Genomic DNA, 12,567 nt, shown 5'->3' with positions numbered 1-12,567 from the left:
CCAACCTTCTCTCTGTATCCTGCCTGAGTGGCTGTGCCTCAGAGAGTGGCCATCTTGGGGCCTTGGTGTTTTTGATCCACACAGCACCATCAGCACCAGATCTCAAAAAAAAAGAGTTACATAATTCTGAGATTTTGGCAGAGAGAAGGAGGATAGAGGATGCCAAGGTGGGCTCGTACATGATCCTAACAGCACAGGGCAGGGGGCAGGTAGCCCTCGCTCAGCTCCTTGGGGAGCTGCTGCCACAAGCCCCAGTTGCAGAGCCCCTTCACTCCCTCTGTACCTCAACCCTGCACACCTACCCCGGGTGGCACCTCTGGAAATGACAACTGTAATTGGTGCTCAGGCTATCTGTCATGCATAAACAATGCTGTTGATGAGGGTAATTTTCAGATGAGTTGAGATAAGTATGTTGTGTTTTACTCTGACCTTCACAGTTATTTCACACAAAGCCTAGAGCTCAGTTAACTGTTTCTAATGTTTGCTGCTGAGAGTGCTCAGTGCACAGAGGAAGAACCAGCCCAAGAAATGGCCAGGGAGGGAGGGCTTAGAAGTGCTTGTCCTCATTACCACCAGTACCACCTCAGCTTCCTCCGAGCTCTCAAGGGTTGGGGGACCCATGGCCTTTGCCCCATACCCGATGTGGCTGGAATGCTGGCAGGACAGATGAGGACCAGGCAGCTGTGCCCTGCAGACCCTCCCAAAAGAACGGCCCTCCTGACTTCACAGCATGACGGCATCATGTAGCAACACACCACCAAAAACCTTCTTATTTTAGTTTTGTCTTAAGACGGATTTTTAAAAGATGTACCAACAAAAATGTCAAAGAGCACTATCGTTTTGCCTCAGAGGTGGCAGAATGGGTTTGCTCTTTCTCCACATCGAAAGGCAGGAGCTCTGTCCCTCCAGGTCAGGGTCACATCCTGGGACTCTGCTGGCAGACGACCTTCTGCAAGCTGGCAACAAGTTTTTTATATCACGCAAAACACCCTTGCTGTTTTCAGAGCAGTACAGAGGGAGCACAGATCCTCATTTCTCTTTATACTCCTTGGATCATTTCATCAAGAAATGACACTAGATAGTGACACCAACTCTACAGCAGCCCCAGGGGAACCTGCCCAGAATGGCTTCAGCCACCTTCAGCATGAAGCTGCCCAAAGAAATCATCGCTCCAGATACCTTTAATAACAACAACTATGACTCAGATAGCACTTCTCATCAGTAAACGTCAAAGATAGCTAAGCATCATTACCCCATACAGATGGGGAAAACCAGACCCGCTGGGCCAAGTGATTTGCCTGCAGCCCCGTAGCACCTGGCAGACCTCAGAGCAGAAACCAGGGCCAGGGCCATGTTGTGCTAATTCACAGCAGAGAGCCAGTGCATCTTACCTGCCTCAGAGGAGTTACAGCCGGCTTGCTCCTCTGCATGCATGAGCTGAGTGTGACCCCACAAACCCTTTTGCCTGAAGACAGGATGAAATATAAATATAACTGGTTATTTTTGCCATTAAATGCATTCCACCAACCTAGTCCCACCATAGAGTATACATGAACACAAAGTAAAACAGAATGTTAAAAATTAAAGTGTAAGTAAGTGGCTGAATTCAGTAAAACCAGTAGTTGCACTCAATAAAGTAGCATATTTGTGATTATGGAGTTTTGTTAGAGACATTTTTAAGATAGCATCTTATTTGTACAATGTAGTTAAAATGAATGGTTAGGCTAATCAGTGAAAGGGTTTAAATAGTCTTAAGTACATTAGCGTAGTCATTCATGAAGCAAATGTAATTTATAAATGAATTAACAGCTACAACTTAAAGAAGAAATGTCTGCTTTTTTAAAGCATCTGTCCAATTTAAAGGGGGAAAAAAAAAGGAAAGTTGGGCATTCTGATTTTCAAATGCTCTCAGCCTGTGCACTGTGGAAATGCCTGCTTGTGCCCTTTGCTCCTCAGCCTGCCTGTCCCCCATGGGGCTTCAGGGGCAGCTCAGAGAAGGTGGGATTCCATGCATGAATGAAGCTTTGCAGACCCCAGTCCTGAACACTAATCAGTTCTACCTCACTCAAATTCAAGATTTTTTATGTTAGGTTGTGTTGGAGTTAAACTGTTCTAGGTTTTTAAAGTACTTGTACCTTCCCAGAATTTAGAAAAGGTATATTTTTATTAATAGATTGATTTTACAGACCTATTGAGTCTTCTGAAGTGAGCAGGATGCATGGTTCCCAACCTGTGCTCCCTCTTCCCTACACCTCTTTCGCATGCTTTAAGCAAATGAGGATGATTTCTTCACTGTTCCCTGAGGTCAGACACCTAAACCAACACAACCGCCCATTCCCCTTGGAGCTGAGGAAGACAAGTGCCTATATGACTGCTCTGCAGTCAAGGAAGGAGGCACTTTAAGCCTATGCTGAAGAAATCTCTGCTGGAAAGACCCTCTGCAGCCCCATATCGCAGCCTCCATTTAGCATGCAAAGGGGCACACATGATGGGTGTTCAGATGTTTCATTTTCTGGAATAGAAAATTAAGGGGTATAATTCCTGCAAAAAGTGACATAGAAAAGGTGAATAAGAAACGCTTACTGAGAATGAGGGACACAAAACAGAAATCAGGAGACAGAGCCAAAACAAGGAGAGGTAATTCTCAACAGAAGTGGTAGCTAAATGGAGGAGCTCCTTGCCAAATGATATTGTGAATAGTACATGGTCTCAAGATACAGTTACACAAATTCACAAAACAGGCATCCACTGGGGTACTAGACCCAGACTTCTGTGGCTTAGGAAGGAAGGAAATTTATATGGAAATATTCCTGCATTTCCCCTGTATACTCTTCCCTAGGCATCTGGTTGACCATTATCAAAAGACACAACTGGACCAGCCATTTTATGTTCTTGTATTTTTTACTCCTAACTGGCACAAGTGGGAATCAAGAACTGCATTTTCCAAAAGGGAAAGCTAGGGGGAACATTTTACCCCAAGGAGGCAGGATGTTTCCTTAGTGGTTTGCTGCACAAGATCACTTGAACAAGTTCATTAACATTCCCTTCCTCAATATCCACCCCACCCACAAAACACACTGGCAATGGGTGTGTTGGGGCTGTGGTAAACACCTCTTGTCCCCTCCCTGTCCACCCCAGCCTGCACACAGCCCTGATGGAGGAGACCAATGGGTTCATTAGTCATGCTTGTGCTACAGTTTAATTGTGGGCAATTGTCAACCACTGTGCGTAGAGCAAAAATTTAGTAAACGTGTTGCCCTTTTGCCTATACTAATACCACTTTTTTTTCTATGAAAAAAGATACTACTAGAGCATATTTAGTCCTTCACACAAACTAAGTCATCAAAGGTGAATTTGCCTTGTATTTTGGATGGATACGTTTGTTTTCTTTATCTTCCTGACTGACTGGTAACCACTGCAAGGCAGGAATCAGGAGCCTTGCACTAGAAGTCCAACCTTCTGGCTGAACTCCCTAGTAAATTTCCTGCTATTTTCATCTTAGGCTAAGGGCAGCCCAGTCACCACTCACACTGAGAGGTATTAAAAATACTTCCCCCAGTTCTCAGAAAGAGAATAATCTATAGTCTCAAACTAACTGAACTGAAAAAGAAAAAAAAAAAGAAAAAAAGAAAAAAGAGGAACCCTTAACGTGAAGAGCTATTATTATGTCTTCTCACATTTTGCTGTAGCTAAAAGCATGAGTTGTATATATAACTAATGCACCACCCACCCAAGCAAAAAATACATGCTTGAAAAAGTAAAGGCATGCCTGTCAGAACTCATCCTCTTCCATTCAGTCTTCATTGTATATTTTTTTTCCGGTGACAAATTAGCCCACTACTTCTCAGGTGATTCTAGCATTTCAAATTTTAACACAGGACATACTAAAGTAAAATTGTCAGTGCTTTTTTAAATTCACTAGCAAGCTGAAAACACAGGGCATCTAGTACTGAGCAAAGCAAAACCGAAATGTGAAGGTAACGGGGTGAAAGTTTGAGGCCTGCCCTCCACTTGCACTCACTCACACACATAAATGTTTTCATCCTGGCAGCTATAAACACTGTTTACCATCAAACACCTGCAACAGATTTCCAATACTCTCATGCTTGCAGCCTAGGTTAGGATGTAATCTGTTTTGTATGCTAGTACATAGCAGAAACCTGAGATTGCCCTGGAGGGTTACAGTTTGTAGGTGGAGCTGCCTGGTCACATCCTTCTTAGTATTCTCATTTCTTTCTTTGTCCTTCAAAACTCTAAATGTTCTTCTTACTGTCAGTGCTGACTTAAATTCTTTTTTCATTAAGCATAGCTAACCTCTACTTGAGTCTAAGCTGTAGTCATTTTCTGGTGTACGCAGGCAGACTTTCCATCCAGTGAAAAGGAACACAGAAAGATACACAGAGACACCTCTCAGTCAGTAAAATAGCATCTTTGCACCAGCATCTTGCAATTTTAGCTCTAGAACCATGCTTACAAATACAGAGAGCCAAACGAGGAGATTTAACTTTATCTTTTCATGGAAAGATGGCACAGTCTGTGAACAATTATACTTTTGGAAGGCAGTAGTGACAAATTCTTGGAATTTCTTTGAATAGTAAAACAAGGTTGAGAATTTCTAGACAAGACTCCAGACATTCAAAATATTTAGCAACTTCACAGGCGGTTTTACAAGGATATTTCAGGAGAGCTTGGACCTCTGCTGTGTACCATTACTAACATCAGGATAGAGAGCAGGTCTTCTCATTAGTTCTGCTTTCAGAATCTCAAAATAAACTCAAGTTCGACACAGTTGGCCCAGCTCCTAACTTCCATGCAAAAGGAAACTATTATCCTGTCATATAATGTCCAGGGAAAACCATAACGTCATGCACTACTCCTGGACCAAGTCACCTCCCCAGTCATCATATGTTTCTCTATCATGCCCTTATAATGCACCCTAATTCCTCCTTAACAACCCACCACAGAAACCTGGGTAGAGTGGGCTGTGAAGCAATTGCATCATTTCTAGGGCAACTGTTCCTCCAGTATACCTGACATATAGAGCAAAGCTGCATGGGCTCCAAGGGAGAGTTTTAATAGGTATCTGGACTGAGTTAGAAAAGGTATAAAATTTGGGAGCAAGATGCTCCCGCAAGCACCATTATGTACATATTTTGCAGCTTGTAGCTGAGGTCAGTATTAACATGTTGACATATATTAACTGCTGGCATGCAAGGACAAAATAAAACATTCCAGAAGATCTAATACTAAGATGAAGTATTTGAATCTTCTCTCTAGAGCTGCGAGGTATAATTGCATTCATGTATTTATGAATTTCATGAAGTTCAAAGCCATTCCAAGCCCATGCTGGGTTACAAGCAGTGATGGATGTGTTCATACAGTAGAAGAAAACTCTGGTCCAAGCCTTGTGTACTAGGTTGGTCTGAAACCACAGACATAGCTCCGCTCAACATGGGAGGAGTCCCTAGGATTATTCCCTATGTATATTTTTCCCTACAGAGCTTATGTTTCCTAGATTTCGGATGCACAGGAAGGCCTATGTGCTACTGAGACCTTCAGAAGAGTGGGTTTTAGTTTCCCTGTGCTGATTTTTCCACCCTTGTTATGATACTAGTTTAACACTTTTAAATCATGCAAATGTGTCTAGAGATTGCGATGGGTGTGTGTTTGAGAAATCCAAAAATAAAATAATGTAATGCAGCCAAATACTTAATTACCAACATGTGCATCTGTTGTCAAACCATACGCTAAGTGAGTGGCACTGCTCATTAGTTCTGCTTTCAGGAGCTACCAGGCATTCGTGTCATCACTACCAAGAGTCTTCTGAGTCTGAATCATCTCCGGAAGGGACAGATTCTGTCACTCATGCAGTCACTGTTAACAAGAATGCTGATGGCGTAGCAGGTGTTTCCTCCACTTCTCTAAACCTGGAAAGGTTCTGGCACAGCTTCTCTCCAATTTTCCCTCTTCAGAAAGGAAAAACAATCTTTCTCTCCCAGCTCACATGAATAGGCAGGCATGTTCCAGTAACTCAGGTATTGGATTCAATTGCTCCTGTCCTCTCTGTTGCCTACATTACTGTGTGATTATCGTGTGTGCTAGGTCCACAGGAAAGACTGCTGGTTTATCCAGTCCAATCACTCTTCATGTAATAAAATTCCAGGCCCAGTGAAATAGAAGGGGGTCTGTGACCCACAACAATAAAAAATTCCGCTCATTGTTTACCTGACCGATTAATTCTGCAGCATGTCTGAAATGCTCTTGCAAAGTCACTGACTAATAAGCCCTTTCAAACCTTTAAGGACATCTGACATTCTGAAACGGACTTGGAGAACTTTCTGCGCTCTGTCCACATCAAGCAAATGGCAGCTGGAATCCAAAGAAAAGAGCAGAGCATCACTACCAAGAAAACAACACTCAAGCACCAAAGAATAGTAGTGGGGGAGAAAGGACCTGAGCAATCCCAAATATGGGTCACAGCCTGATGAAACATTACAGTAAAAGCTCTACAAAACTGGCTGCTCCTTGCAGCCTGAAAAATCCATTGCTTTGGATAAGGGGCAAAAGGCATTAATGAGCAGTAGAGACTGGATGTAGCACCTGCTTAGCCTTTGTGGTACTGAGGGACTAGGGCTCACCCACTCCCTTCTGGGAGTTCTCCAGAGATGGTGCTGACCCCCATGCATTGTGCAGTCAGTGTAGCCTCCTGTGGTTTAGGGTGGGCTGTAAGAAGGGCGCTGCTTGCCTCGCCACCTCATTCTGGCTACTCGTCTTTGGCAGCTAGCCATCTACCATGGTGTGCTAGAGCTGATCCAGCCCACACTGGGGATGCAGCAGAGAACCAAGGAGCCATCGCTGGGCTTCATCCCAGACGGGGCTTTGCTAGATGCCAGTTAAATCCCAGCCCAGTTATACTCATCTGTCTGAGCCAGCAAGGCACAACTTCAGTCTCTTCCGTCACTCATGAAATGCCTCATGGCCACACAGGTCTCTTTACTCAGGGAAAATCTCAGCAGTTGGCCAACACTGAATGTGGCCAAGACCAGGCTCAGACTGTGGCATTTGTGTGGGCACAGCAATTCCAGGTTGCACCTGGGTTGCTACTGCGGAACTGGAGAGGACAGGGATTCTCCCTCCCTCCCTCCGCCCCGCTTTTCTGTGCAACAAAAAGCCAAACCAAATCCTTTTTTTCAAACTGCTGAAGATCGCTCAGGCACTCTTTTTCACTCATAATCAAACACGCATTTTATTTTCAGTACAGTGGCTCCCATGAGCCAAAGTCTAAGCTGGAATATTGAAACTCACGTGGCTTAAATCACCAGTGGGACACCTCTGGTGCTGATGCTGATGTATCCAGCTTGGACCTGTTCAGGGCTTGGACAGTACTGGACCCCCGTGCTCCAGAGCTCCCCTCTGCAAGCTTTCCTGTCCCTGCCAGGTGCAACAACCAACACTGCCTACAGTAAATGTGTCACATGTAGGTCGGTCACTAAATATGCCCAAATGCAACACAGGACCAGATGCCATTAAAAAAAAATCCTGTTGATGTAAGCACTATGCTTTTACTTCCCCAAGTCTGACAAGCCTCCTACACAGCCAGCAGCAAGCAGCTATTTCCCTTGTAATATCATCAGCCTCCAGTAATGTTCACTTGCCTGTTTTTAATCCCCTCTGCAGCCCTTCCTACCATCCCTTGATAAATTCCTTCCCCTCTACCGTTTCATGACTGCCCAGATCTTTTCCTCCCTCTCCCCACCACATCTGGCTTCTAGACTGTTCTCCACTTTTCTGTTAATATTTTTGAAGTTTATCTAAGGCTCAACAGGCTTTTTTTCCCTTCTTGGTGGTGGAGGGAGGAGGAGGGGGAACCTGCTGCTCAGCTGGCTTTGGCAAGCCTGGACAGCTGCAGCTGAACTCCCCAGCCCTCTGCCAAGAAGAGTCTAAATAGGAGCACCAGAAACATCTTTTAATGTCATTTGTATTCATATTTTTGGAATCTTCACATGCCCACTTGAAATGGCTTTAAAAACATAAAAAAATAGAGGGAAAGGTTTGGCAACCATGTGAAGCTCAGACTGTATCAGTATGTGTACATTCCCTATGACAGTACCACACTGTCACAGGGAAGTGGCTACAATAGGATGAGGGTCTAAGCCATTTGCATCAAAGCCCTGTTTTTCCATCACTTTATTTAATAAGGTTGTTCTTAAACCAACAAGATCGCTCTTAGTCTTTGGACAGAAGAAACCATTCCTGTCTTTGCTCATCCTAGCAAGGTCCATCGTCAGTGTACACGTTCTTGAGGAGAAACAGACCCTGTCTCCTTGAGGTATGTCCAAAAGGAAAAAAGGCAAACCAGAGTGAAAGGGACCTATGTGCCTTTTCTGTCTCTAGATCCTTTCCTTACTCATCTGCTCACCCTGCCAGGAAAGCAGGGTGCGTCTCTGGAAGGCCCCTAGCTTGCTACCTACTCACATCATCAGGCCCAAAGAGCCCCTCAGAATTTCACACTGTGTGCCTTAACTTTGGTTCTGTAATCACCAGATAGTTCCTGTGTTCTCACTGGACCACCAGCTTTAACATCTTGCAGGATCTGATAAAGGAGCACTTAGCCTGCTATTTTAAAGAGAGTGAAAGCCAGCCAGATTCCTGGCACCTTCCTTCCTTCTCAACCTTTGGCCTCAGAGGGGTAGTAGAGCCAGCACTATGGGATAGATTCAAAAGATCACCTTTCAAGGAGCACAGTCTGGGTTTCAGGCTGGTTTTCTGATGTCCAAAGCAGAGTACAAGCCAGGCCATGAAAATTTCAGGTATGAAGGAACTGCAGACACTTCTCATGCTAGAGGTGGGGCCAGGCAGGGAGAGGGGTTGTGAAGCCTTGGACCTACGGCACTGCATAGTTCACAAGTTCATGCCACTTTCCCCTTCTTCTTCCCATATATAATGCAGCAGAAAGACTTCAGCCAATGCTGCAGGAGGGTCACATAAGATCCCCAAAGAGGTAAACTAAATGCCCACCATCACAAAGCTCTGCCAGTGACTATCCACAGATTGGGTCTGTGTCACCCATCTCCATGCCTGAGCTCCAGCTGGGATACAGCAAGCAGGTCTACTTGGGACAGTCTCCACAGCAACTTGCAACCACAAGTGAAAAGCCTTCTTACAATAGCAAAATATAGGTTTTGAAGCATGAAAGGAAGCAAAATAATCTCTGTGAGCAATCTACATATATATGCACACTTTAGGAGGGAAAACAGATAAGAATCTTTCAGGTGAATTAGAGGGCATATACTCACAGAGAAATAATGCTTCTTGAGTCTACAATCATTTCATGATTACATCTGCTTCCCTGGCCAAGGAATGCTGGTTTCTATTTTTCCACAGCCCAACCCTTGTTCCTAGCTTCTAGATGGGCTTTCGCATTTTAGTTATCCCAGTAGGAGACATCATACTCATTCCAGCTCATTTTGCATTTAACAGATTTCTCAGGCTCTTATTTGTCCCCTTAAATTTATTCTATCTCAATTAAAGATTACAAACAATTAAAAATTGCTAGATTTCTGCTAGTCTTCTGATCATCTGTCTTTCAGTTGCTATTATCAATATGGATCACAGAACAATTTTGTTGTTACAGGCAGAAGAGAAAGAGTCTATGAATTTCACAACTATTTGGAAGTCCCCGAAAGCTTGAAAGAGAACTTGTCAAAGCCTTTTAAGTGTTATGTCCTTATCTTGTGATTCCTCCTCTCTGAGATTCTTGCAAGACTGAAAAGTTCCTTCTTCTTTCATCAAGGAGAACACCTTTCTTCTAATTAAAAACAAAAGTTGCCACACAACAAGTATTGTTATTTGAAGGTTGGTTTGGGATAATGCAAAACTTGCCTTTGGCTTCTGTGACAAAAGGCAGCCCAGTTCAGGAGATCAGTTAAGTGCGTGTCTCATTTATGCAGGTGACCTAATAATCTGCAGTACTGAAAAGCTTTTCTTGCTAAGAGAACAAAAAGGTTGAACACTCAGGCCTCCTCCCATACTTCATGGGAACTGGGAGAGCTTAAACATAATGACATAATCTGCACTTTTGTAGAAAGCAATGGGGTTTGGGGTTTGGGGGTTTTTTTTCCATTTCATTCTGCCATATGCTAAAAGTTACTATCATTTTACATTTATTATAATATTTTTAGTTGGTTTTATGCACTGTACATTCTTTCTTCTGCAAAACAAGATCTGTGCAGAAAATGTGATAAAGTCATTTTGTCTTCTATTCATTGCTACTAATTTCACTTGCTGACAAATTAAACTCCAGTGATCTGAGTCAGCCTTTAATTTCAGATCACCATGCCGTTTTCCCAGTGTTTTGTCAAATAAATACACTTGTATGTGTAACTACACACAGAAACCTACAGATAATCTACATGACACACTCTAGCTTTGCAAATTAGAAGAAATTAGTTCTTCTAGAATAAGTTATTTAGGTTTCATAATCACTTTCTGTTCCACTATCCATTACCAAACTTCCCTTGCCTTCTGCATACAGAATGCATTTTATCAGCTGAGACCCACTTCCTTGCTTCAAAGTTATTACAGCCTAAGAGCTTGGCAATGACTGGGAAATGACAGCTCAAAGAATTGCCCTGTGAATGCAGCAGTATCGTGGCCCATACATGGACTAGTGTGTTGAGGCAGGGCACTGACCCTTTTACTCTTCACGCACCATCCAGCCAAACATACAGCCCTGCGCTTCCCACCGTGCCAAAGGACTGCATGTCTCCCTCCGCTCACTAAGCAGCCAGCGATGGGCTGGGTGATCTGGCCCACTCCAGAAGGCAGTTCAGATTCTGGCAATGCTGTTCTGAGACAAATACAACAATAATTCAAGCCAAGAATTCAAAGGAAGGGTTGAAGGAACAGTAGGATGCAGCCGAGAGTCAGAGACATATGGGCTATCTGCACTAGGCAACCAAAGAGGGCCAGGGCATGGGCCCAAGGACTGGCACACCATCACCCCACTGCTCGACTGTCAGTGCAGTCCTTGGTATCGACGTCCCATGGCAACCAGCTCTCTCTCAATGTCTGGATGGTTTTCAGCAATAGCCAGGGACCATTCCCAATGCACAGCCTGGACAGGCCACCCTGTTGGGGTAGGAAAGGAACAGAATTTATGGTCAGAAGCTATGACACTCCAGCTGGCCTTGGGGCCAGCGAACAGTTCCTTGGCCTATTTTATTTACTAGCGTAGAAGTAATCTTGAATAACACAATTCATTCAGCACAGAGAAGTTCCCAGAACAGGCACTGCCTCTTACTAGGGCTGCCTTACTGCTCCAACATAGCAAACTCAGTTTCTTTGTATTCTTTTATTCCCTGAGATATTTCTGTAGATTCTATTTAATCTCCCCAGTCTTCATGCATTGTCTGGACTGATTTTTAATTGACCAGAAAATTAGATTAATGCATCTATTAGGCCAGAGCACTATTTCACCTTGATCTGGCCCTCAAACTGAGATTGTAGATTGCATCTCCAAGCAGCAATCTACTATCTTACAAAACCCTCCTCCTCTCTCACGGTCGTTCTGTCCCTGAATCTAAGCTTCTCCTATTGGATTTAATTCCAAATACATTAAGTACAAGCTGAGATCAGCAGAGGCAAGTTATAGGAAAGATAAAGATCCTGTTTAACAGAAAAACAATTTCTGACCGAGTTAATGCTACTTAGCAATTTCTATTTTCAAAGTGCATTACAAACATGAATTAATCTTCACAACATCCAAAGGAGTTAGGTATATAAGCATTGTTATGTATCTTTTACGGATGAGGAAAACAAGAAGACAAAATCACCTGCTAACTTAGGGCCCCTTGTTTTTGAGCACTTCCAAACAAAACCAAAGTGTCTCACATAGACCACGTGGAAAACACAGTTTTCTTGTCACTTTTCCATGACACTGTGCCATCGCTGTCCTGACAAAATTTTCCAGTGCTTCAGAGAGACAGAAAATACAGAACAATCGAGGACAAGAAAACATCAGGAGTTCCTGGTGCCCAGGCTACAGTTCAAGCCACTGGACAGCGTTGTCTCTCACAACTAGAGGGATTCACAGCTCCAAGGGGAGAAAGTGCAAGCACAAACTAGAGCAGAAAACTGCCTGCTACAGGGCATACAGTACATCTGCGAGGGTAAAAGAATAGGTATGTATAAACACTGGAAAAAGCAAGTGGCTGTACAAACACTGACTAATAAAGATGAGGTATGTTTCTGTGAACACTGACCAGGTGTTCTTTGCAAATCTGATCTCATAGGGACTTTCTTATAAAGTATCAAGGTGAAACAATATACAGCTTATAATATTTTTAGGAAATGCAGAACAGTCAGTTTTCCTGCTTGGGTGCTTATCATTTTCCCTCTCTGTGGTTGCAGAGGTTCCTTCCACTGCTCTGCTATCCTGTCCCACCTCAGCCCCACAATCCTGCTTAACTCTGTTGCTGCCTTTACTAGTCCTAATGCAAGAAGGCATTTGTAACTAAAGGAAGGTGACCAACATAACCTTTCTGCAGACCTTCCTTCCTTCCCAGA

General features: G+C 43.6%; 1 long non-coding RNA gene across 2 annotated transcripts in view; it reads right to left on the bottom strand.

The window, feature by feature from the left end:
* Positions 1-1,391: 1,391 nt before the first annotated feature.
* The window catches only part of LOC142054378 (uncharacterized), a 94,849-nt gene continuing 83,673 nt past the window's right edge, over positions 1,392-12,567 (bottom strand). The window contains exons 13-14 of one of the 2 annotated variants that reach the window (XR_012659506.1): positions 6,226-6,369; positions 1,392-1,465 (exon numbers count right to left, since the gene is read on the bottom strand). This is a non-coding gene — a long non-coding RNA (uncharacterized LOC142054378). The remainder of the gene's footprint in view (positions 1,466-6,225; positions 6,370-12,567) is intronic. The other variant, XR_012659509.1, reaches the window with a different exon arrangement.

The sequence above is a fragment of the Phalacrocorax aristotelis genome, chromosome 3 (assembly GCF_949628215.1).
Source record: "Phalacrocorax aristotelis chromosome 3, bGulAri2.1, whole genome shotgun sequence".
Taxonomy (NCBI): Eukaryota; Metazoa; Chordata; class Aves; order Suliformes; family Phalacrocoracidae; genus Phalacrocorax; species Phalacrocorax aristotelis.
This window is presented reverse-complemented; position numbering and strand designations above follow the sequence as displayed.